This window comes from Lepisosteus platostomus, chromosome 5, assembly GCF_059453375.1.
Source record: "Lepisosteus platostomus isolate fLepPlt1 chromosome 5, fLepPlt1.hap1, whole genome shotgun sequence".
Lineage (NCBI taxonomy): Eukaryota > Metazoa > Chordata > Actinopteri > Semionotiformes > Lepisosteidae > Lepisosteus > Lepisosteus platostomus.
Window position 1 is genome coordinate 12,255,423 of NC_142615.1, and position 26,425 is coordinate 12,281,847.

General features: G+C 41.6%; 5 non-coding genes across 5 annotated transcripts; 4 read left to right on the plus strand and 1 right to left on the minus strand.

The window, feature by feature from the left end:
- Positions 1-6,615: 6,615 nt before the first annotated feature.
- Positions 6,616-6,687, minus strand: trnaa-ugc (transfer RNA alanine (anticodon UGC)). Its single transcript has one exon. It is a non-coding gene; the product is annotated as a tRNA-Ala (tRNA).
- A 1,532-nt stretch (positions 6,688-8,219) lies between these two features.
- trnak-uuu (transfer RNA lysine (anticodon UUU)) lies at positions 8,220-8,292 on the plus strand. The gene has a single exon. It is a non-coding gene; the product is annotated as a tRNA-Lys (tRNA).
- Positions 8,293-9,925: 1,633 nt separating this feature from the next.
- trnaa-ugc (transfer RNA alanine (anticodon UGC)) lies at positions 9,926-9,997 on the plus strand. The gene has a single exon. It is a non-coding gene; the product is annotated as a tRNA-Ala (tRNA).
- Positions 9,998-11,316: 1,319 nt separating this feature from the next.
- Positions 11,317-11,389, plus strand: trnak-uuu (transfer RNA lysine (anticodon UUU)). The gene has a single exon. It is a non-coding gene; the product is annotated as a tRNA-Lys (tRNA).
- A 2,398-nt stretch (positions 11,390-13,787) lies between these two features.
- trnat-cgu (transfer RNA threonine (anticodon CGU)) lies at positions 13,788-13,859 on the plus strand. The gene has a single exon. It is a non-coding gene; the product is annotated as a tRNA-Thr (tRNA).
- The last annotated feature ends 12,566 nt before the right edge of the window (positions 13,860-26,425 follow it).

Genomic DNA, 26,425 nt, shown 5'->3' on the forward strand with positions numbered 1-26,425 from the left:
ACTGGTGTGTATTTTTTTCTTTAAAGTACCAAGACCAGCTATATACTGTATGTTTATGTTCTAAAATTAATATCGTTTATGGCCTTCACACGCGTTACAGTATGCTCCTATTCTATGCTCAGCTACTAAGATTTCCCTTCAGTGGTAAAATTCAATATCTACAACGGGCACAGTAAAGACGTTTACAGTAAGTCTTTCTACAACAGACCAACGGAACACGAGTGCCCTGTCGGTCAACCAATCACGGACCGCGTCATATTGCGTCATGATACGCGATACCGCAGCCAATTACCTGCGGTACGTGTCTGTACCGCACACTTTGAATGGCTGCATCTGTACGTCTTTTGCCCACTGGGAAAACTACAGCAGCAGGAGTAACAATAATGACAACAACATGTTTGGAGTTCGGCATTTCATTTATTCTGCGGAAACATCGTATCGGAATGAACTGCCTGAGATAAAAGAGTAATTGCGGCTTCAGATCGTTTTTACAGAGCATTGCGTTGTTCTGTTCATGCTGACTACACGCTTTACATTTGTCATTTACTGCAAGCGTTGCTTTTCCAGGTTTTTCTGAAATTCCTCGCATTTGAGCCAGCACTAAAATATTTCATTCCCGTCGCTGAATACATCGTGAAAACGGTATTTGCAATGGAATGCTGCCACACATGAAACCTTTTTGTTATTCGGTTCTGAAGTTTGAAAATGAAAATAAAACGGGGGTCACTTCATAGGCTTGAAAGAAGTCCAAGCAGCATAAAAACCCGCGAATTCTCACAAAGGCTGCACCTTTCTTCTGCTGCTGTTATAAATCAGCCTTAAACATTTGAATGCATACCTTACTACTGCTCATCACATTCACGTGTTTACTAAGCTTTTTTCTGTCCGTTATGTTTTTGCTAAGCAGTTTCTCCGTTTTCCTCGTACTGTGATTGTCAGCGAGCACAACAAGACTGAAACAGTGTAAAGGCAGGTAAAAAAGACAGGGTAAAACGCCTGATTGTCGGGAGTGGGATTTGAACCCATGCCTCTATTTGGAGAGCGAAACACAAAGCTTATAAGACACGAAGCTGTGAATTTGCTGTTTTAAACTGCTCGACTATCCTGAAAAAATGTGTGCTGATTGCACCAGTCGCATGCAATTTTCCGTAACTTTAGGATGATTGATACGAATGGACGAACACAATTTGTGGCGTTTAGCATGACATGGAAAACGGTACCGGAGCATTCGGGTCCGGAATACCAGACTCAGAAACAGTTTTTACCCCCGCACTATCAAACTATTAAACTCCCAGCCTTTCTCACTCTCTCCTCACCTCTCACCTATGATCTGAGCCTCACAGTGCCTTCTTTCTTACCAAAAACCCAGACACACTGAAAATCTACCTCTACCATACATGTCAAAAGCTCACTCCCCATCATTTCTATCCCTTTATTTCATTCTTTTGATGCATGGTTTTGCACATAACCTGTTACATTTTTGTTGTTTTGCACACTGCCTGTTGTTGTTTTTTGCACATTGGTTGTTGTCTCTGTCTTTCTTTTGTTATACAATTGTATTGTTGTTGTGTTTTTTTCTTTGTACTACTTATGTCCGAGAGCTAGCTAAATAGCCTTTCGTTATACCATATACCTGTGTATGAGTATAATGACAATACACTTGAACTTGAACTTGACATAGTCTTGCAGGCAGTATATTATTTTATCGTTTACTTGTTTAAAAAAACACGGTCTTCTCGTTCCTAAGTCAGATTTTTAGTGATTTCGAACGTTACTTCCAACCTGGACTGACAGCTCACCCGATTTGTTTGTGATCAGACCGTGGAGTGGGGGGCTGTACCAAGCGCACGTTCCTTTCCAATGCTGAGGCGATCATTCGGAAGATGGGTGTGAAGAGAGACAAGCTTTGTCGACTAAAAAACAAGGCAGGATATGCAAGAATACTAATCACTGGCTGCAGTTATGCTCTCTTACTATTGAGACTCCTACATATGGAGTTTTTGAAGACTTTGAAACCAAAGGAAAGCGGAGACAAATAAAACAGGCACGGGAGAGGCTTGAACACACAATCTTCGGTTTCCGAGACCAACACCTTACCACTTGTCCACCACGCCTTCAAGTAAATATGGGAATAATGTTGTTCAAATTATTTTTTTCTGAATCTGGTTTACATCGCCTGGAGGCAGCAATAACAATAAAAGGGATACTTAACAAGGCGATACACTGTAGCAGTGTGACTCCAACAGATGCTCCTGAAGAGCCTGGAGGTTTAAGCCAGCTCCTTAGAGCGCTTGGCCGCGTTGTTCTCAACAGCAGCTCTTCACCTTTTGTTGTTTGACGTAGTTGTTTTATAAAGCGTGGAAACGACCGCAACTTTGGCATCTCTGGCTATAGTTCTTCTGTAGAGCACCTCTGCTTATAGTGCCCTTGAAGTCATTTTATTTTTACAGGAAGACGCATTCCCTAACGATCTCTCCTGTTTTAGAAATGCTTCATAAGGCGTGTTTGATTCAGGACAAACAGTATACTAATTGTACAATGCAGATTTATGCGGCATTCGTACTGGATTTGAGTGGGATTCTGAAATACTTCTTGCAAAGGTATTCAGACTTTCTTGAACCTATAATAAAAACACAGACCTGAAACTCCCTAGCTTCCAATCTCTGATGTTGCTGTCCTTAAACTCGGACGTGATGTTCTGCAGACGTGTGCATAATGTCCTGTTTTCTTACAGTGTAGACATCTTGCTGTTCACGCTCCGCATTCATCTGCTTTGTGCATTGTTAGTCCGCACCTGTAACATGTAATGTCAGCCGTCCCCTGTTCTTCTATATCTCTTGCATGACTGCGTCCTGCTGTTGGGCTTTTGGTTGTAAAGTTTGAGCGAACGCCCCGTTCAGTGTCACTTTGTCACTGTGGTCAGAAAGCATTCTTGATTCTGCTTGAGCATGAATTCGTGAATTCTAGCGACTGTAAGAGCTCTTTCTAAAGTCAGCCCTTCCTCCTGCAGCAATTTATAGTCTCTTATGTGCACATTTTTCCACAAGTTGATATCTTAACATGTCAGTTTCCAATACTCCAAAGTCACAAGATTTAGCCAGTTCTCTTAGTGCAGTCACAAAAGCAACAACAGATTCATCCTGAGACTAAGTTCTCTGCCTAAATTTATGCCGTTCCAAAACCACTTTTCTCCGCGGTGTAAAGTAAGCGTCTAAGGCAGCTACAGTCTGTTCATATGTACCTTTTTCTCCAGGGAGGTTGGCGAAAATCCGCTGCACGGGAGCCCCGATACAGTGCAGTAGTGTAGCCCGTCTTACGGCATCCTGAGCTTCTGTAGATCCACTGGCTATTTAAAATAATCTGTACGACTCCATCCATATCTTGTATTCCTTATTCAAATACGGAGCTCCGAGGTTCAGTAGAAGCGGTTGAAAAAGCTGGGCCTAAGCAAACCTTCTCGGCGTGGCTGCCATATCTTCCATGGCGTAAGCTAAACGAAAAGTCCGAAAATTCAGAAGTTCGTTTCTACCAGCAAGAGAACTAAAATCTGCAGTGTTCTGCTCGCTTTGAGTCCGTCAACCACTCATCTCTCGTCACCATAAATGTTGTGTATCTTAATAAAGAGACGTTTTTATATTATTTTAACTATTTTGTTAACTACACAGATCACGCCCTTACACCATATATTCCCACCTTCTACTCTCTCGTTCTGTTGTCTAGCGATGTCTACTCACTATACTGTAACGCAACGGGGGCTCAGGCAGGCGCCCTTGCCGCATCTGGTCGGCCCCATCCCGACTGGAGGCTCGAACCCGGGACTTCCGCGTCTCTCTGCAGCGACCTAGCCCCGTGAGCTAAAGAGAGATCTCTCTACAGCCCAGTAGCTGTAGTCCTGCTATCACAGGGAAGGGCGGTGACGTCACCCGCTCTGGTACGCTGGCTCTTACACACAGTGCTTGTCGGCCGTAAGCGTTACAATACTACATTTAGCATGACTTCTTGTTGCAGTTGAGCTCAAAGCTGGAGATGATCTCCATATTCTACCGCCGTAACTAGTCCGAAACGTAGTACACAGTACACACTTTTTAAGTGAACTCAGGTTGTTAAAAAATTAAACCAGCGCCCTGTCACAGAAACGTACCCCAGTCTCCCGCGCAACAAGCGGGGGTACTCAGCACTATACTAACGAGGAGCACTTGTCTGGAGCTGAGCGTCAGCTCTGTTTACTGTCAGCAGTCATTTCCTCATTTCTAAAGACTTTTTCACTTGCTCTCAGCTTTTAAAGACGGTCATAAACGCTCAAGAAGTAATTCATGTCAGTTGGAAGTCTGTTTCTGTTGTCTCAGCTCTTGATAAAGAAAAGCCGTGCGTGGGAGACTCCCTCTCTGAAGAAGTTTGCCGTCACCCTGCGAGGGAGAAGAGCCATCAATCACTGAGGCAACCACTGACACAGTTAACATTAAACACGTGAAATGCGAGATGTTGTGATTTTTTTCCCGCTTAAGGCTTCTATCGTTTCTACTCTAACGAGAAAGACCTCTTTATTAGAAGTGAGATTTTAACAAACGTCTCCAGGGTTAACTGCGACCTGAACGCAACGCCTTAGACCACCAGCCATCTTGCCTGTGGTACTTAGAGCAGCGCTCAATAAAAATGATCAGAACCCGAAAGCGCTTCTTATGCGGATCAGTATATTCCGATACCACTGGTTCTGCAGAAGAAATAAGAAAAGCCGAACTCAAAGCAGTGTGTTGCCATTACGGGTACTCTGTCTGCAGCTGCTTTAAGATCTACTCACACCGTGTTGCCATTAAGGCTACCTAGTTAAAAAAAAAAACTTATCGTCATCTTTTTGAACGTGATTATTAGACACCCGTTAAATCTCCACCGAGGTTTCTTGAGAGATCTTTCAGCGAGAGAGTATTAAAAAACTACGTCGCTTCCAACCTCTGCTCTCACTGTAAACTCGGACGTGATGTTCTGCAGATGTGCAGTGTGCCTTTCCTCTTGTCGTATTCAAGATTACTCACTGTGTGCGCTCCTCACTGCGTGTTCTGTACTCTACTGTGATTTAATTTAGATGATTACGTGGAGTAGAGTGACAAGATCTACTTGAACATTTTCGGTTTGTGAAATGAAAAACTAAATACACTACTGTAAATACAAGTAATGGACATTTAAAATAACCACAGTACAGCTAGAAGAGTGAAAGATAAGAGACTATTTAGAATGACATTCACAATAGACTTAAGAACAGCACAACCGCCCGAACAGGGACTTGAACCCTGGGCCCTCAGATTTAAAGTCTGATGCTCTACCGACTGAGCTATCCGGGCTCTGAAAGAAAGTCGACACTGTCGGGATCCTCGCAAGTCACGTGTCTCTTGTGCCGAAGAGCAGTCATACCTGACCCGTCTGGAATGACCACTGACAGACTTTATCCAGAAGCCACGGCACCACTCCCAGTAGAATGAGAGAGAAATACAGCATGACATGGGTATTTAAGGGGCTCCCACAATCCATCTTTCCTCACATTACTGATTTTTTTCAATAGCATTTTGACCTTTTTTCACATTCAGATTTTTTTCACATTTAATAAAATCTTTTAATCAACAACATTAAAAAGAAAACAAATGGAACATTTTTTGGAACAATAATTAAAAAAAAAACTTTCAATGCCTTGGTTGTATGCGTTTATTAAGGGAGTTGCAACAGTGCTGAAATGTAAAGAGCATTTCTGTAGAGAAAACGGCATTTTTTCTGCCTTAAGCTTAGGGAGAATGTCTTTTAGAAATTCTATTTTATAACACCTTGCACAGCCTCCCGGCAGACTAACAAATATTTTTTTTGAGAAATTGGCTCACACACCGGAAGACACTAACGTTTATTTACGTTAGAATATGTGAATAACAGTTTAACCGAAAAAGTTTATAATTATGATTTTGTTAAAATTCAATAAATCGTCTATCATTAGTAAGTAATTATTAAGAAAGTGTTTTATTTCATAAATTATAAGACAATTTAGAGAGTTTATAGGTCATAAACGTCGGTTATGTTCTTTTAACTCTAGCATTCAGGATCCAAACCCAGGTGCGGACGATTGTGTTTCTTGAATCTCTTGTAATCATCAAAGGTCGATGTGTCGTCCTTCAGTACTTTCTCGAGTTGTGCCATGGATATTTTATACGATCAATACTTGTCATGCTCTTTTGCATTTTCATTAACAAACGGAAAAAGTTCAAAGTGTGTTTATGGCTGCGCTTCACATCTACACGAGAGCAGTACAGGACAGTGCGGAGTTCAGAAGGAGGATTCGCTCGCTGAATGATCTCTCAAGAAATCCCGGGTAAGATTCAAGAGGTGTTTTCTGCAACAGCCACGGCAAGTGTGAAGCAATCTCTGGATTTCCTGAATTTGAATTATTAGGGTTAGGGTTAGTTCAAATAATTTAGGATTTAACAGAACTAAATGAGGTACATTTAAAACAGCAGCGCAACTCTGCAGCACGTCGAGTGTGCCTGCATTTAGTTGTGTAAACCTGGCTCTCTCTGAACACAAGGAAAGAGTTCTCACTCAACAGAAGATTGCAATGTGAGTACTGTAATATAAAGCACCTGGAGATGCCAGGGATTGAACCCAGGACCTCATACATGCAAAGCATGCGCTCTACCACTGAGCTACATCCCCAATGAAAAACGTAAAGGAACAGACTTAGAGATGTGCAGATGCTCACTGATCACAATCCACCACTCACGAAGAATGCCTGCAGTTTCCCACTTTCGCGTTTCCTCTACTACAGAATAAATTCATGGGAATGAAGAAATAAGGAAGGAAAAATAATCGCATTGAAGCTTCAAGAGACTGGGCACAAATTAATCTATTATTTTTGTATCCAGTCACACGTGCGACGGTGGTTAATTCCCAGACGGGGGAGTGCTTTTTTTCTACCTCCTTACTCGACTGTCTTTCAATTCTGTTTTATTTGAAAGCTTTTTGCATCTTTTAAGTGCTCTTGATTAAACTATGCATAGAAAAACAGCACTACTGATGATTTTCATGGACCGATGCACACTTGTTCTGTACAACTCGAGTGATAAAGCCCTGTCTGCAAATATTGTAGAAGAACATAAAAGGGTGAAACAACGCCCCAACCACAGGAATGGTAACAAGCAGGATCGTGTTCTTATTTGATAAGTCCTTTTGAGATGTCTTGTCAATGCACACAGGCGTTAGAGCTGAATAATTTACTTTTAGTGGTGTTTTTAAACAAAGATGGAACATGTTATTTCTATACCAGGAACAAAGGAGCTGACTTTAACTTTAAGAGGCAAAAACGACACCTTATCAAAGCTAATATCAATTAAAATGACATCACAACAAAAGAGTGGAGCCTTGAGTGAATAAAATTAGTTTTCATTGGACGTATGTGTCTCCATAACTTTGTAGGTGAGAGAGAGGATTGTGATAATTTGCAGGTGCTTCTCGGAAGTGCGTTGGTGGTACAGGCGCCTTCCAAATAATTGAGTCGGGTTTGAATCCCAGCCAGTACAAACCCAAATCTTTTCAAGATAATTTGTGGTCCGCTAACACATCTTTTGAAACACTACAACAGGTAACACCCCGTGTGAAACATCATGAACATTTGTTAAAGCCTGAGTTGTACATACTCTAACGTAAATAAACGTTAGTGTCTTCCGGTGTGTGAGCCAATTTCTCCAAAAAAATATTTGTTAGTCTGCCGGGAGGCTGTGCAAGGTGTTAAGAAATAGAATTTCTAAAAGACAGGCTCCCTATAACATCAAGGCAGAAAAAATGCTGTTTTCTCTACAGAAATGCTCTTTAAATTTCAGCACTGTTGCAACTCCCTTTATAAAGGGTGTGCACACGTATACAACCAAGGCATTGAAAGATTTTTTTAATTATTGTTCCAAAAAATGTTCCATTTGTTTTCTTTTTAATGTTGTTGATAAAAAGATTTTATTAAATGTGAAAAAAATCTGAATGTGAAAAAAAATCAGTAATGTGAGGAAAGATGGATTGTGGGAGCCCCTTAACTACCCATGTCATGCTGTATTTCTCACTCATTCTACTGGGAGTGGTGCCGTCGCTTCTGGATAAAGTCTGTCGGTGGTCATTCCAGACGGGTCAGGTATGACTGCTCTTCGGCACAAGAGACAGGTGACTTGCGAGGATCCCGACAGTGTCGATCTTCTTTCAGAGCCCGGATAGCTCAGTCGGTAGAGCATCAGACTTTTAATCTGAGGGCCCAGGGTTCAAGTCCCTGTTCGGGCGGTTGTGCTGTTCTTAAGTCTGTTGTGAAAGTCATTCTAAATAGTCTTTCATCTTTCACTCTTCTAGCTGTACTGTGGTTATTTTAAATGTCCATTACTTGTATTTACAGTAGTGCATTTAGTGTTTCATTTCACAAACCGAAAATGTTCAAGTAGATCTTGTCACTCTACTCCACGTAGTTTTATGAGGCGTGGAAACGACCGCATCTTCATTTCTGAGATGCTTTCTCTCACGTGGTGAAATCTCGACCTCTTTGGCATCTCTGGCTATAGTTCTTCTGTAGAGCACCTCTGCTTATAGTGCCCTTGAAGTCATTTTATTTTTACAGGAAGACGCATTCCCTAACGATCTCTCCTGTTTTAGAAATGTTTCGTAAGGCGTGTTTGATTCAACGGACAAACTATACTAATTGTACAATGCAGATCTATGCAGCATTCGTACTGGATTTGACTGGGATTCTGAAATACTTCTTGAAAAGGTATTCAGATTTTTTTGAACCTATAATAAAAACACAGACCTGAAACTCCCTAGCTTCCAATCTCTGATGTTGCTGTCCTTAAACTCGGACGTGATGTTCTGCAGACGTGCAGTGTGCCTTTACTCTCTTATTTTTCAAAACGACCTCCGTTGTTGGGCGCAGTTAAAGTGGAACTGGCCTGACTGCACAGGAAAGTATGGAATGATAAAATGTTTCTACGGCTCAAAATGTCCCTTTAGACCCTCGGCATGTCTCTGCTAGGAACGGGCAGGTAGAGAGGTTTAACAGATGCTCATGATGTTTCACACGGGGTGTTACCTGTTGTAGTGTTTCAAAAGATGTGTTAGCGGACCACAAATTATCTTGAAAAGATTTGGGTTTGTACTGGCTGGGATTCAAACCCGACTCAATTATTTGGAAGGCGCCTGTACCACCAACGCACTTCCGAGAAGCACCTGCAAATTATCACAATCCTCTCTCTCACCTACAAAGTTATGGAGACACATACGTCCAATGAAAGCTCAAGGCTCCACTCAAGGCTTTATTCACTCAAGGCTCCACTCTTTTGTTGTGATGTCATTTTAATAATATTAGCTTTGACAAGGTGTCATTTTTGCCTCTTAAAGTTATAGTCTGCTCCTTTCTTCCTGGTATAGAAAGAAGTAAAAGTAAATTATTCAACTCTACCGCCTGTGTGCATTGACAAGACATCTCAAAAGGACATATTAAATAAGAACACGATCCTTCCTGTTACCATTCCTGTGGTTGGGGCGTTGTTTCACCCTTTTACGTTAAATCATCAGTACTGCTGTTTTTCTATGCATAGTTTAATCAAGAGCACTTAAAAGATGCAAATAGCTTTCAAATAAAATAGAACTGAAAGACAGTCGAGTAAGGAGGTAGAAAAAAAGCACTCCCCCGTCTGGGAATCAACCACCGTCGCCCATGTAACTGGATACAAAAATAACAGATTAATTTGTGCCCAGTCTCTTTAAGCTTCGATGCGATTATTTTTCCTTCCTTATTTCTTCATTCCTATGAATTTACTCTGTAGTAGAAGAAACGCGAAAGTGGGAAACTGCAGGCATTTTTCGTGAGTGGTGTGATCAGTGAGCATTTGCACATTTCTAAGTCTGTTCCATAGCCTTTTACATCGGGGATGTAGCTCAGTGGCAGAGCGCATGCTTTGCATGTATGAGGTCCCGGGTTCAATCCCTGGCATCTCCAGGTGCTTTATATTACAGTACTCACATCGCAGTTTTCTGTTGAGTGAGAACTCTTTGCTCGTGTTCAGAGAGAGCCAGGTTTACACAATTAAATGCAGTTTACACAATTAAACTCGACGTGCTGCAGGGTTGCGCTGCTGTTCTAAATGTACCTCATTTAGTTCTGTTAAATCCTAAATTATTTGAACTAATAATTTAGTTCAAATTCAGGAAATCCAGAGATTGCTTCACACTTGTCGTGGCTGTTGCAGAAAACACCTGTTGAATCTCACCCGGGATTTCCTGAGAGATTATTCAGCGAGCGAATCCTCCTTCTGAACTCCGCACTAAACTGAAAGCTTCACGAACTCCTCACTGCGTGTCCTGTACTGCTCTCGTGTAGATGTGAAGCACAGCCATAAACACACTTTAAACTTTTTCCGTTTGTTAATGAAAATGCAAAAGAGCATGACAAGTATTAATCGTATAAAATATCCATGGCACAACTAGAGAAAGTACTGAAGGACTACACATCGACTTTTGATGATTACAAGAGATTCAAGAAACACAATCGTCCGCAGCTGGGTTTGGATCCTGAACTCTAGAGTTAAAAGAACATAAGCGACGGATATGACCTATAAACTCTCTGAATTGTCTTATAGTTTATGAAATAAAACAATTTCTTAATAAATTCTAACTGTTGATAGACGATTTATTGAATTTTAACAAAATCACAATTACAAACTTTTTCGGTTAAAGTGTTATTCACATACTCTCACGTAAATAAACGTTAGTGTCTTCCGGTGTGTGAGCCAATTTCTCCAAAAAATATTTGTTAGTCTGTCGGGAGGCTGTGCAAGATGTTAAGAAATAGAATTTCGAAAAGACAGGCTCCCTAAGCTAAACATCAAGGCTGTTTTCTCTACAGAAATGCTCTTTAAATTTCAGCACTGTTGCAACTCCCTATATAAAGGGTGTGCACACGTATACAACCAAGGCATTGAAATATTTTTTTTTAATCATTGTTCCAAAAAACATTCCATTTGTTTTCTTTTTAATGTTGTTGATTAAAAGATTTTATTAAATGAGAAAAAAAATCTGAATGTGAAAAAAGGTCAAAATGCTATTGAAAAAAATTAGTAATGTGAGGAAAGATGGATTGTGGGAGCCGCTTAACTACCCATGTCATGCTGTATTTCTCACTCATTCTACTGGGAGTGGTGCCGTCGCTTCTGGATAAAGTCTGTCAGTGGTCATTCCAGACGGGTCAGGTATGACTGCTCTTCGGCACAAGAGACACGTAACTTGCGAGGATCCCGACAGTGTCGACTTGCTTTCAGAGCCCGGATAGCTCAGTCGGTAGAGCATCAGACTTTTAATCTGAGGGCCCAGGGTTCAAGTCCCTGTTCGGGCGGTTGTGCTGTTCTTAAGTCTATTGTGAATGTCATTCTAAATAGTCTCTTATCTTTCACTCTTCTAGCTGTACTGTGGTTATTTTAAATGTCCATTACTTGTATTTACAGTAGTGTATTTAGTGTTTCATTTCACAAACCGAAAATGTTCAAGTAGATCTTGTCACTCTACTCCACGTAATCATCTAAATTAAATCACAGTAGAGTACAGAACACGCAGTGAGGAGCTCACACAGTGAGTACTCTTGAATACGACAAGAGGAAAGGCACACTGCACATCTGCAGAACATCACGTCCGAGTTTACAGTGACAGCAGAGGTTGGAAGCGACGTAGTTTTTTATTACTCGCTCGCTGAACGATCTCTCAAGAAACCTCGGTGGAGATTTAACGGGTGTCTAATAATCACGTTCAAAAAGGTGACGATAAGTTTTTTTTATCTAGGTAGCCTTAATGGCAACACGGTGTGAGTAGATCTTAAAGCAGCTGCAGACAGAGTACCCGTAATGGCAACACAGTGCTTTGAGTTCGGGTTTTCTTATTTCTTCGGTAGAACCAGTGGTATCGGAATATACTGATCCGGATAGGAAGCGCTTTCGGTTTCTGATCATTTTTATTGAGCGCTGCTATGGTCTTAGGCGTTGCATTCAGGTCGCAGTTAACCCTGGAGACGTTTGTTAAAATCTCACTTCTAATAAAGAGGTCTTTCTCGTTAGAGTAGAAACGATAGAAGCCTTAAGCGGGAAAAAAATCACAACATCTCGCATTTCACGTGTTTAATGTTAACTGTCTCAGTGGTTGCCTCGGTGATTGATGGCTCTTCTCCCTCGCAGGGTGACAGCAAACTTCTTCAGAGAGGGAGTCTCCCACGCACGGCTTTTCTTTATCAAGAGCTGAGACAACAGAAACAGACTTCCAACTGACATGAATTACTTCTTGAGCGTTTATGACTGTCTTTAAAAGCTGAAAGCAGGTGAAAAAGTCTTTGGAAATGAGGAAATGACTGCTGACAGTAAACAGAGCTGACGCTCAGCTGCAGACAAGCGCTCCTCTTTAGTATAGTGCTGAGTACCCCCGCTTTTTGCGCGGGAGACTGGGGGTACGTTTCTGTAACAGGGCGCTGGTTTAATTTTTTAACAACCTGACTTCACTTAAAAAAGTATGTACTGTGTACTACGTTTCGGACTAGATAGTGCGGTAGAATATGGAGATCATCTCCAGCTTTGAGCTCAACTGCAACAAGAAGTCATGCTAAATGTAGTATAGTGAGTAAACATCGCCAGACAACAGAACGAGAGAGTAGAAGGCAGGAATATATGGTGTAAGGGCGTGATCTGTGTAGTTAATAAAATAGTTAAAATAATATAAAAACGTCTCTTTATTAAGATACACAACATTGAAGGCGACGAGAGATGGGTGCTTGACGGACTCAAAGCGAGCAGAACACTGCAGATTTTAGTTCCCTTGCTGGTAGAAACGAACTTCTGAATTTTCGGACTTTTCGTTTAGCTTGCGCCATGGAAGATATGGCAGCCACGCCGAGAAGGTTTGCTTATGCCCAGCTTTTTCCACCGCTTCTACTGAACCTCGGAGCCCCGGATTTGTATACGGAATACAAGATATGGATGGAGTCGTACATATTTTTTTTAAATAGCCAGTGGATCTACAGAAGCTCAGGATGCCGTGAGACGTGCTACATTACTGCACTGTATCGGGGCTCCCGTGCAGCGGATTTTCGCCAACCTCCCTGGAGAAAAAGACTGTAGCTGCTTTAGACGCTTCCTTTACACCGCGGAGAAACGGCATAAATTTAGGCAGAGAACTTAGTCTCAGGACGAATCTGTTGATGCTTTTGTGACTGCACTAAGAGAACTGGCTAAATCTTGTGACTTTGGAGTATTGGAAACTGACATGTTAAGAGATCAACTTGTGGAAAAATGTGCACATAAGAGACTATAAATTGCTGCAGGAGGAAGGGCTGACTTTGGAAAGAGCTCTTACAGTCGCTAGAATTCATGAAGCAGCTCAAGCAGAATCAAGAATGCTTTCTGACCACAGTGACAAAGTGACACTGAACGGGGCGCTCGCTCAAACTTTACAAACAAAACCCGAGCAGCAGGACGCAGTCATGCTAGAGAAATAGAAGAACAGGGGACGGCTGACATTACATGTTACAGGTGCGGACTAACAATGCACAAAGCAGATGAATGCGGAGCGTGAACAGCAAAATGTCTACACTGCAAGAAAACAGGACATTGTGCACATGTCTGCAGAACATCACGTCCGAGTTTAAGGACAAGTATCCCTTTTATTGTTGTTGCTGCCTCCAGTTTACATTTGGCGATGTAAACCTGATTCAGAAAAAAATAATTTGAACAACCTTATTCCCATGCTTATTCAAAGGCGCGGTGGCCAAGAGGTAAGGCGTCGGTCTCGTAAACTGAAGAGCGTGGGTTCAAGCCCCACCCGTGCCTGTTGCATTTGTCACCGCTTTCCTTCAGTTTCAAAGTCTTAAAAGAACTCGCAATGTAGGGATCTCAATAGTAAGAGAACATAACTGTCGCCAGTGATTAGTATTCTTGCATATCCTGCCTTGATTTTTTAGTCGACAAAGCTTATCTCTCTTCGCACCCATCTTCCGAATGATCGTCTCAGCATTGGGAAGGAACGTGCGCTTGGTACAGCCCCCGACTCCATGGTCTGATCACAAACAGATCGGGTGAGCTGTCAGTCCAGGTTGGAAGTAACGTTCGAAAGCACTAAAAATCTGAATTAGGAACGAGAAGACCATGCTTTTTTATACGAGTAAACGATAAAATAATATACTGCCTGCAAGACTATGTCAAGTTCAAGTTTATTGTCATTATACTCATACACAGGTATATGGTATAACGAAAGGCTATTTAGCTAGCTCTCGGACATAAGTAGTACAAAGAAAAAAACACAACAACAATACAATTGTATAACAAAAGAAAGACAGAGACAACAGCCGATGTGCAAAAAACAACAACAGGCAGTGTGCAAAACAATAAAAATGTAACAGGTTATGTGCAAAAACATGCATCAAAAGAATGAAATAAAGGGATAGAAATGATGGGGAGTGAGCTTTTGACATGTATGGTAGAGGTAGATTTTCAATGTGTGTTTGGGTTTTGGTAAGAAAGAAGGCACTGTGAGGTTCAGATCATAGGTGAGAGGTGAGGAGAGAGTGAGAGAGGCTGGGAGTTTAATAGTTTGATAGTGCGGGGGTAAAAACTGTTTCTGAGTCTGGTAGTCCGGACCCGAATGCTCCGCTACCGTTTTCCATGTCATGCTGAACGCCACAAATTGTGTTAGTCCAGTCGTATCAATCGTCCTAAAGTTGTGGAAAATTGCATGTGACTGGTGCAATCAGCACACATTTTTCAGGATAGTCGAGCAGTTTAAAACAGCAAATTCACAACTTCGTGTCTTAAAAGCTTTGTGTTTCGCTCTCCAAATAGAGGCATGGGTTCAAATCCCACTCCCGACAATCAGCCGTTTTACCCTGTCTTTTTTACCTGCCTTTACACTGTTTCAGTCTTGTTGTGCTCGCTGACAATCACAATACGAGGAAAACGGAGAAACTGCTATGCAAAAACATAACGGACAGAAAAAAGCTTCGTAAACACGTGAATGTGATTAGCAGCAGTAAGGTATGCATTCAAATGTTTAAGGCTGATTTATAACAGCAGCAGAAGAAAGGTGCAGCACAATGCAATTTGTGAGAATTTGCGTGTTTTTATGCTGCGTGGACTTCTTTCAAGCCTATGAAGTGACCCCCGTTTTATTTTCATTTTCAAACTTCAGAACCGAATAACGAAAAGGTTTCATGTGTGACAGCATTCCGTTGTAAATACCGTTTCCACGATGTATTCAGCGACGGGAATGAAATGTTTTAGTACTGGCTCAAATGCGAGGAATTTCAGAAAAACCTGGAAAAGCAACGCTTGCAATAAATGACTACTTTTAAGCGTGTAGTCAGCATGAACAGAACAACGCAATGCTCTGTAAAAACAACCGGAAGCCGCAATTACTCTTTTATCTCGGGCAGTTCATTCCGATACGATGTTTCCGCAGACTAAATGAAATGCCGAACTTGCCGAGCAAGTTTAATACTTGCTTGTGAGCCCTAGATAAATTGGCTGCTGCAATTTCAGCAAGCGGAGTTCTGTTCAGCTGCCTGTAGTACACATTGCTGATTCCTTTTGTGAGGGCACGGGCAATCTTTCAACGATAAGGCTGACGTGCCAGTCGAAATTGTGTTTCCCTTTCACTGTGTTGTATTTGCCCTACTCGTACAACATCAATTGTGATGTCATCATTGCCCATTGGTTTGTGTCTTGTTGTCATTGTGTATTTTACATTACAGGAATTGAAAGTACTGAACTGAAGGTACTGAAGGTAGGAACTGAAAGTACAGACTGCTTTAATTATAAGAGTTTTTTTTCTGCTGTTCTCTTTCCTGATGTATTGGTATTTGAAGGCTATTGGGCAGCAAGGATTTATCTTCCTGAACTCTCTATATAAGATATGGGTCCATGATCATCTTAGTTTAGATGTACCTTTTAAAGGTGGTATTATTCTCCATTGTTCAGTCTTCAGACATACTTGGAAAGTTTTAGGCACAGACAATCTTTCTTAATCCCCTTTTATCCTGAGGTGACGTCCCAGACGAGCTTGCCCCCTGGGAATATTCACTGTGCTCTTCAGGCTTTTTTTCTGATTCTACACAGATTTTTTCTCCTTCAAACATGTCACCACTGTCTGTGCTGCCGTGTGCAGCCCATGCATCTTCTGTATCTCCTGATGAACTCCTGAGCTCTGTGTTGCCTTCCAAACTATGTCCCTCACTTTGACTTGAAATATTGACTATAGATTGTGTACTGTCATCTGGTTTTGAATCCTTACCAATACTCACCCCCTTCTGCGCCCTAAGCACTTGGATTCTTACTTTTTTTCTATCTTCATGCCAAATCACTAATAACCATTTCCTGTTGCTGGAGTAATCCTCTCCAAGGACTCTGTTTGACAGTGTTGACCACATACTGTATTGTCATGCCACCTAATTTTTTTTTCTATCTTAGAAAACTTCAGAAATTCTTTGATCTCACTCCCTACTCCACCAGCCCTTGACCACAGCTCTGGCCTCCTACTTCTCTGTCCTCCTTTAACATGTGGCATTGCCAACAATCTGAAAAATAGGGAACACATCTGAATGAAGTGGAAACATAATTGAAATTCAATACCCAACAGATGTACAAGTCCATTAAATGTTTTTATTTCTGTGTTTAATTTTTGAGGGACCCTATATTTTGATATAGCATCAATCACAAAACAGCATTCTGTCAATGTCACGACCACCAGCCCGGGGAGATCAACTCACAAAATAACTAACCAGTACCAGCAGCGGGTTAATAATAACATGTGTTAATCCACCAGCACATGCTCTACTGTGCGGCAAGCAGCACTCTTTTAACCATCCAAACCCGCTTCCCGCTACTCGGTATTGAGTCTTCTCTTTGAGAGCTCTACCTCGCGTTTACTCTGAATATCGCTTACTGGTTACTGAACTCCCTTTTGCCTCTGGACCTTGGACCTCACCTTCCGATTTGGATTGTTTGCTTCTCTCTGTACTTCAAGTATTTCGATCTACCTTTCACCTAACAATCTCACCTGACGTTCTGGATTGTTCGCCTGTCTCAATAACTACTTGCTCCTGCATCTGCATAGGATCTGCATACCTTTTCACTGAGGATTTCTGGCAGTCAAAGCCACATAAAAAATACTAGAAAAGAAGTATGTGTTTCTTTAAAAAAAATACCCCCAAATTGTTTTTGTTTTTTAAAAGTCAACATATCTGGGTTGTGTTTGCAAGATTTTTAAAAATTCCAAAGTTTGTGTGGGTATGATTGTAAAAAATCAAATCATAACTGAAGAAGTCTCCATGGTCAAAACATTGTGTTTTCTTCTTCTCTTTTCAGCATGGAATAAACCTATTACTCGTTCCTTGGAGATTACCATGTGCCAATAAGATATGATCACTGTTTTGACCATATACAATTTCTTGCATTAGGAATTCCTATTTTGCATACCCCAGCTTGCTCTCCTTGAGATACACATACAGGGAGAGAAGCTGGGGGTCAGAGCACAGGGTCAGCCATTTATACGGCACCCCTGGAGCAGTTGGGGTTAAGGGCCTTGTTCAGGAGCCCAATGGAGTAGGTGTCAGCCCTGTCCCGTCCCTAGTTTCCGGTCTGCTGTCCTTCTGGTCTTTCTCTTTCCCTTGGGCTATATATTCTGGGTCTTGCACTCTGTCCTCACTCAGCATTGACGTTCGGATGTCCTGAGACCCGCCTAGCACCAGGGCGCCCCACGTCCGCTCCCTGAGGGCATAGGTTTCTATACGGCATTCCTGAACTCTTTGCACTAATGAGCCCGGGCCTTTTTCCCGTCTTGCCACTACGCATATGGGTCTTTTTCCGCTCTCCTGCTCCCCACGGTGAGTCCCTTTGGACGTCCGTGACAGTAGGATTCCTCTGCCGACTGTGGGATGTAAACCAGCAACCTTCCAGCCACAGGTGCAGATCCTTAGCCACAGAGCCACCGCTCTGCCAAATGTGCCAATTCTTTAAAGGAAGTCCAAAAAAATGCTAATTTATTTTTAAAAATAGTTGCTGTAAATAACATCGGTGGCTATTGAAGAGTACATACAAGCACAGAGACAAGTTAATAAACTTGGAATGACTACTTACAGCTCTGGAAAGACCGAAGATATTGTTTCCGGTTGTTAAGGAACAAGTAATAGGTTTATTCCATGCTGAAAAAAAGAAGAGAGAAAACAATGTTTCGGCCGTGGAGCATTCTTCAGGTGTGAGAGAGAGAAGGCAGTAGGCAAAGGTAATGTAGTGGGAGAACAAAGGCTGGGAGGGAGGAGGGGTGAGAGGCGGGAGCAGGGGACAGAAAGAGAGGCCAATCAAGAGGTGTGAAGTCAGAAAAGGTGTTGAGAGGTGTGAAATGAAACTTCCAATGAATGGAGAAAAACTTAGTAGAATAGTAGTCTGTCGTTTAGAGAAGGGGGAAGGTGTGATCCTAGCTGCAGGATAAGTTTGGTTTCAGTAGTCTTACTAATTTATCAGTTCAGAAAACCATCTTTGAGAACACATACATAGAGATTAGAGTGGTCATGGCCATCAGAGGTGAAATGAGAAACAGTGGTTTTTGGAGAGATCTTCAATCTTCACAGCCCTGACATGTTCTCTGAAGCGGTCTCCAAGTCTCCTTCCTGTTTCTCCAATATAGAGAGAAACTGGGCATTTACTGCAAGAGATACAGTAAATAAGGTTGCTGGAGGTACAAGATGCCATCTGGGTGATCCAGAATTGTCCTGAGGGGCCTTGAATGAGTGTGGTGTTGGATGTGTACTTGCAGGCGATACAGCGAGCTCTGTTGCAGGGGAAAGTACCTGGTGTGGATGGTTGCTGAGAGCGGTCAAGGGAGCTGTGAACACGAAGGTTGCGCAGATTAGGTGATTGCCGATATGAGATGATGGGGCGGTCAGAAAAGAGGGCCCCAATGGAGGGATCATCCTGTAGGATGGAAAAGTTGTCGTTAACAGTCCTGGGGATAGGAAGTGTGTTAGGGAAGCACCAAAGGAATGCGGTTGTTATGGTGGGAGTTCCTGAATGGGTTGATGGTCCGAGGGGTGTTTTTGGCTCGGGCAAGGGCCCTGTCAATAACACTGCTGGGGTATCCTCTGTTGATGAAAAAGGAGTAGATTTTGAGGGTTTGATTCTGGAAGTCGATGTCGTCACTGCATACTTGTTGTAGCCGAAGGAACTGTGAAAAAGGGAGAGAATTTTTAGTATGTTTGGGGTGAAAACAAGAGATAGCTGTGTGAATCCGTGGGTTTGTAATAAACAGAAGTGGAGAGTCTGGGGTAGTTGATGGAGAAGTTGATGTCCAGAAACGGAAGAGTAGTGGAAGATATGTTAACCATATATTTGAGGGACAGGTGGAAGTTGGTGAAATGGTGCAGGAAGCACTTAAGCTGATCGTTGGAGCATGTGGCGGCACTGACGCAGTCATCAATATATCGCTTGTAGAGGTCAGGGACATAGCCAGTGTAGGAAGCGAAGAAGCGTTCTTCTACCCAGCCAACAAAGATATTGGCATAGCTGGGTCCCATTCTGGTGCCCATGGCAACTCCACTCACCTGTTGGTAAAAAAGATTATTGAAGGAGAATGCGTTCATTCTGAGAAACAGTGTTTCTGGTTGTTGTCCTTTAACTGATCTGGCACCGAAACATTAATCCTAAACAGTCAAACAAGTCCATGTGATGAAAACCCTTATGCTCTTTAATGTTTTTTTACGCACTAATTTCCCCCCCTCCCACTCATCAGCTTTTGGATGAGAGATTCTGACCACTGTATAAGATCAGAAGCAGTAGAAGAAACGGGCTTCTTTTCTGCTTATTTAACACACTCCTAATGCAAACAACACATTAAGAGTACAACGGAAAGGTTGCACCAAATGGGATCAAGCAATTTAAAACATATGTTCAGGGTACAGGAAAATTGTTATAGAGATGAATGGTATTCATGAAACAAATAATGTTGCAAAAAACTTTGCCAAAAGTCACAACCCATTTAACATTCATCAGACAGGTTGAATCAGTTGGATATCTCTTAGGTTCTAAATGCACTCAACGGCTGTATAATGCAAGCTCAAGAGTCAAAAGAACAGTAGTGAACTACAGTTCTTACAATAATAAACAGCCATTTGATCTTGTGAATGATCTATCATACACCCTTGAAATTATGTTACAGATTTGGAAGTTTGCACAGCTTGTAGTCTTTCTAACTCCATGAGACACACAGACAGGGAGGGAAGCTGGGGGTCAGAGCGCAGGGTCGGCCACTGTGCTCTTGTGCCAAACAGGTCATACAAAGACTGCCATTCCTTATATCTTTCCCTGAACCTGTGTGTCACTTCCTCACCTTCCAGAAGCAAAATATCGAGCTTCCACACACCCTTCCCCACAGTAACAGCCGTTGGAATAAAAATTGTACATGACAGCAGACAGTGGTCAGAGAAAAAAAAACAGGGGTTAGGCCTGTGGTCTTGCAAGTATCAAAACAAAATGCGTGAGGCTTGGGTCCCATTAGACTAGTGCCATGTGAAACCTGCCCTCCCCTGACTATGAAGTTTGAAGCCATCTTTCAGTTTAAAATCTTTACATAATGTTTGCAATAATATTGATGATTTATCAAATTGGACCCGTCTCTCGCCCCTCATTCTGCCTTCTCTTTCTAAAAGAGAATTAAAATCCCCAGCTAAAACCACTGGTTCCCATCCCAATAAATATACTCAGTTCCTGAATTAGGACATATCTGTCATGTGAGCAACTCAGACAATATATATTTAAGAGTTTAAATTAGACATTCATGAAACCCAGATACACCACCAGTGCTCTCCCTGGTTTCATTACAGGGTGCTGACGTACCTCTACCATCTTATTTTTAATTAGAACAGCTATACCGTCAGATTTATTTTCTTTGGACCCACTCCAGATTGATGGGCCCAATGTCCCCAGTTCTTCCATATCCTTATAGCAGTTTTAAAGGGTAACCCACACTCCTGTAACAACACAATATCAGCATTTACCTTCCTCACAAATGATAGTATAGTCCTTGCCCTTAACTTGGAGCGAATGCTTCTCACATTTATTGACACAATATTAAGAGCCATACTTAAAGTAGGACCAGGGGAGACTAAAAGCTCTGGCTACAATCGTTCAGTAGGTGACACCTACCCAACAGGCCTCCCCCCCCCCCTTTTGCTTTAATTGTCTCCTCCTCCACCACCCCCACAATCCATAGGATATTTCACCACCTGCCCTCCTTGAGTCTTTGGTTCTAAAGCTTGGTCAGTAAGATCACATATATTGGAGACATCTAAACCCATGGGAGAACCTACCTGAGGACTCGGAAAATGATCTTCCCTCACTCTTCTACTCGGAGTTCAATCATTTTCTAAATCCAATGTCTCTTTTAGAGTGCACCCTCTGTTCTGTACATTTCATTTGAGCACTTTCAGTCTCCACAGGTGGCAGGCTATTGGAAGAGATGCTACCAATCAATTCAGATTCCACCTCACTTTTTGCAACATCATCATTCTCTTTTACCTCCCCCTCATCCCCTTCACTCCATTCTGAACCCTCGCTCTCTTTTTCACCACTTTCTTCAACATCAACCACATCCAGTTCCTGATCCATAACCACTGCTCCAGCCCTAAATGCCTCTTCAAACTCTTCCTGTTTTGTCATTGGTCTTCCCAGTTTTGTTCTATTTGCAAAGGAATTTGGACAGTCTTTAAACACATGACCTTCACACTCACAGAGATTACATTTTCTCGCGCTTGTACATTCAGTATATGCATGTCCAATTTCCTTGCGCTTACCACACACCACCTTTGTACAGGCATCCACAAAGTGACCCAGCTCCCCACATCTCCTGCACGGTTTTGGCTGCCCTTGGTAGAACACAAGGCCTCTATTTTCACCTAATCCAATCAAAGAAGGAATGTGTTTAAATCCACCATAACCATTTTTTGTCTTCATGCAATGAAACAGGTACTCTCCATGCACAGTTCCAGATGCCATCATCATCCAAGACTTTCTGAAGCTCACCTTTCACTAAACAATACTTAGACAACCATGTCACAACATCTTCCTTCATCACCATCTCATTAAACATGCGAACAATCACAGTCCTATTAATTAATAATAATTGCTTACACTTATACAGTGCTTTTCTGGACACTCCACTCAAAGCGCTTTACAGGTAATGGGGACTCCCCTCCACTACCACCAATGTGCAGCATCCACCTGGATGATGCGACGGCAGCCATAGTGCGCCAGAACGCTCACCACACATCAGCTATCAGTGGGGAGGAAAGCAGAGGAATGTAGCCAATTCATAGGGGGGGGTTATTAGGAGGCCATGATTGGTGAGGGCCAATTGGAAATTTGGCCAGGACACCGGGGTTACACCCCTACTCTTTTCGAGAAACGCCCTGGGATTTTTAATGACCACAGAGAGTCAGGACCTCGGTTTTACATCTCATCCGAAGGACGGCGCCTGTTTACAGTCCAGTGTCCCCGTCACTATACTGGGGCATTAGGACCCACACAGACCACAGGGTGAGTGCCCCCTGCTGGCCCCACTAACACCTCTTCCAGCAGCAACCTTGGTTTTTCCCAGGAGGTCTCCCATCCAGGTACTGACCAGGCTCACACCACATTAGAAAGATCCATCAGCTTCTGCCATTCAAACATTCTAATCAGGCCCACATCTTTTTTTCTACTCTATTTTTATCCAAAATTGTTCCAGTAACTTTGCCGATTGAAACTAATGTCAAAACCAATTCCCTTCAGCAAAGTGATTAAGCATTTGACATCTAATGCCTTAATCCTTTCTGTAACACCTTCCTTGAAAAGTCCAACCGTGAAATATCACCCGAGTGAGCCGAACCCTCACCACCCTTATACACCAAAAGTGAACAAAAGTAACGGTGCATGCCGACCCTACAGGCCGCCATGGCCGTTACAAATGTGTCAAAAGCAAAGTAAACCTAAACCAAAACCTCTGCTGTGCACCAAACCCACCAAAACCCTATTCCCTTAATCTTACACTTATACAAAAACTCCACTCTCGACTTCTGGGTTTAACCCTTTACATCTCGAACACTGGTTAGAGACTCAGTGTGTCCCAGGCTCAGCGGTTATATAGGACAGGACTCGGCGAGCTGCAGGTGAAACTCGTTGTTCTGTGCTCCCCGTGCGGAATGCGCGTCTCCTCCCTCCAGACTCATCAAACCGCCTTCATACTCTACAGCGGGAAAAAAAAACTCCCTTTACTGTCTTCATACAGTACATCCCTCTTAAATCCCAGAAACACAGAAACTCCAGGGCGTTTCTGTGAGTCAGTACTAGGTTTCTCTGTTCGAGGTTACAAGCAGAAACAATAAAAGCGCTGAAAGCAGGAAGTTATTTCTCCTCGTAGGCATAGATGTGTAAAAATAAATGTTCTGATTCCTAAAACCTAATAAAATCCATGTAAGTCTCCTTTTCATCCCCAATGCATATAACTGAATAGAAACCAGTCAAGTTCAGCTACTTTTCTGATGTATATGAATACACTAGTTCTGGTGCAGCTCTTACAACAAAGATACTTAAGAACTTTTTTTTCATACGAGCTCTTGCCTTTTTTAAATTGAATATTTTTTCATTTCAGTAAATCACACGAAACACCAGCAACACTCATTGTAAGCATCTGACCAATCACATTCCTGAATTTTAAACCCATTTAGTATTTATTTTTAACTTGTTTTATTTATTTTTTTTAAATTTTAAAACCTGTTTTAAGTATTCTTGCCATTTTTAGCATATTGCAAGTGGATTTTTTCAAATATTTTATTTTTTAAATCATATCAACCCATTGTAAGTTCCCATTGATAATTCCTGAGCTTTATAACTGTGTATTATTTCTTTTTACCTTTTTTAATTTTTTTATTATTTTACAGAGCTTTTTAATATATTGTGAGCATTTTAGTGTCATTTTAAAATAGGACTATCAATGCTCCTGACTTTGAAACCTGTATTTATTCTGAGATTATTCTCTCCACCTGCAGATGAGGGAGGTATTTGATTTTAAATTTGTTGATTTGGGGGGGAAATGTACATTCATTTCCTTGTATGTATCACCAGTGGGAAACTTTTTTTGGATGAATTGCAATCTTTACTTCAAGGCCTTCAGGCTGATATAGAAATGACGGGAGATTTAAATGACACATTTGATAAATCAGACAGGAACAGCATAACATCTAAAATGGCAGAACCCTCTAAAGTACTGAAAAAATTCTGGCACATTCATAATAAATACAATTTATTTAATTTAAAGCATAAAATTTGCTTTAAAAAGAAAACCACAATTTGTACGATATCATATTTCAATATCGACATTCAGATGAAGAATTTGAGGATTTGAATATCATTGAAAAGTACATCGATTTTGGGACAATGTTTGCATCTGAATAATCCTTCCTCCTGGAGAGAAGGAAAAAAAAGTTTTGAGTCTCAGTCTTCAGGATCCCCCCCAAAAAACGTGCAAATTTGTTTCCGATGTATTTTGGATAAAGATATAACTCTCATAGAAGATACATTTTATCAGTTGAATGCAGTCGATACTTTCGACTTTTTATATGATGATAGGACCTACATTTAGGGCTCAGTACTGATAACACTGCTGCTATTGATGGAGTAGAAATAAGTGATGTACTGGCAGTTTTTTTTCTGAGGCAAGAGGTCCTAGAACACCTCCTATAAAAATGTTAAGGTTCAGAGCAAGAAATATTTTTCCACCTCACCTAATGCTATTGCATTAACGAGGCTGAAGTTGGCTTCTTATTCGCCAGCTGCTGCTTTGTGTTTTTCGTTCCATCTTAAATGCTACTGCTGTGATGTTATGTCGTCTTTCGCCTGTAGATGGCTCTCTACAGTCATTTTAAAAAATACTTATCCGGATGTATTACTGTACATTTCCCCAGTAAAGGGGAATATGTAAGTAGAGACTGTCCAAATTGCATTTTTGTAAGAAACACATTTCAGAAACACAACTCACAATAAAACAAACTGGCATGTTATACCACGAGTAAATAAGACAAAGGCAAAACGTAAATTCACTGGCACTTTCTGCATATTTTCCACGACCTTGCCTTCTGATCATAAAAAGACTCAAACTCTTGCATTTTACAAGAAATTTTAATATAGCAGTTTTAAATGGGACATTTAGAACATGGTATATGAGACTATATGGTTAACTGAGGATGAGCAGAGGGTGATCGAACCTACCTCCTGGTTATAAAAATTCTGACACAGATGTGTGAGAGACAATGGAAAAGACTATCAAAATCCTGAACTTCAGGACATTGTACTGTACCGTTTTTTAAATACAACCCTCTGAACATGGCATGAGAGAATACATTGTCAAATGGTAAATGCAATGTTTGCTATATTTCTAGGGCCCTCCCTCCTGATTTTAAAATCGTCTCATATTTCTGACATCAAGGTGTGAGACACAATATAACAGACTGTCAAAATCCTGAACTTCAGGACATTTTATGATACCATTTTAAAAATATGACCCTCTGAGCATGGCATGTGAGAAAATGGCATGTGAGAATGCATTGGGAAAAGATGAATGCAATTTCTGCTGAATTGCTATGGCCCTCCCTCCTGATTACAAACTCGTCTCACAATTCTGACACTGAGGTGTGAGACACAATGTAACAGACACTATTAAATTGTGAAGTACAAGAGATTATACTGTTACATTTTTTTTTTAATATTGACCCTCTGGCATGTGAGGACTAAAAATAGCACACATTCTGCGAATTTGCTTTGTCCCTCCTTCCTCGTTACCAAAACATCTTAGTATACCGACACTAAGGTAAATGTCTCTAAATCCAGAAGTTAAGTTGTCAAAGTATATCGGAGTCAACCGATACTGATAAGGTTCTGCTGATGCTGAGCCCGCAGCCTTCACCATAAGGTCCAATTCCCCAAGCCTGCTGACCTTATATGTCCATCCCTTTGCAGTATAGAATGAAAAAAACTCCAATAGATATCGGCCACTGTTGGCGATTTTCCTTTAAGATGGAGTGTATCACTTTCACTGAGACCGAGAAGTGTTAAGCTGTACATGAGTCTTTGTGGCTCAGTTGTTAACCAAAAGGGTGGTGGTTTGAGACCTCCCTGGGACGCTATGAGCCTTTTAATGAACACACCCTCTTCACTTCATTTCTCCATGGCCGGTCTTGTACCGCAATCAAATACAGAGCCCGTAGGGGGCAGTAAGCCCGCATATATAGCTCACTGTGTATATAATGAAGAAGCGGAGGTTAGTTTCTCATCTGCATGTTGCAGAGCCTTACGCAACTCATACCAACAGTTGGGGTTTG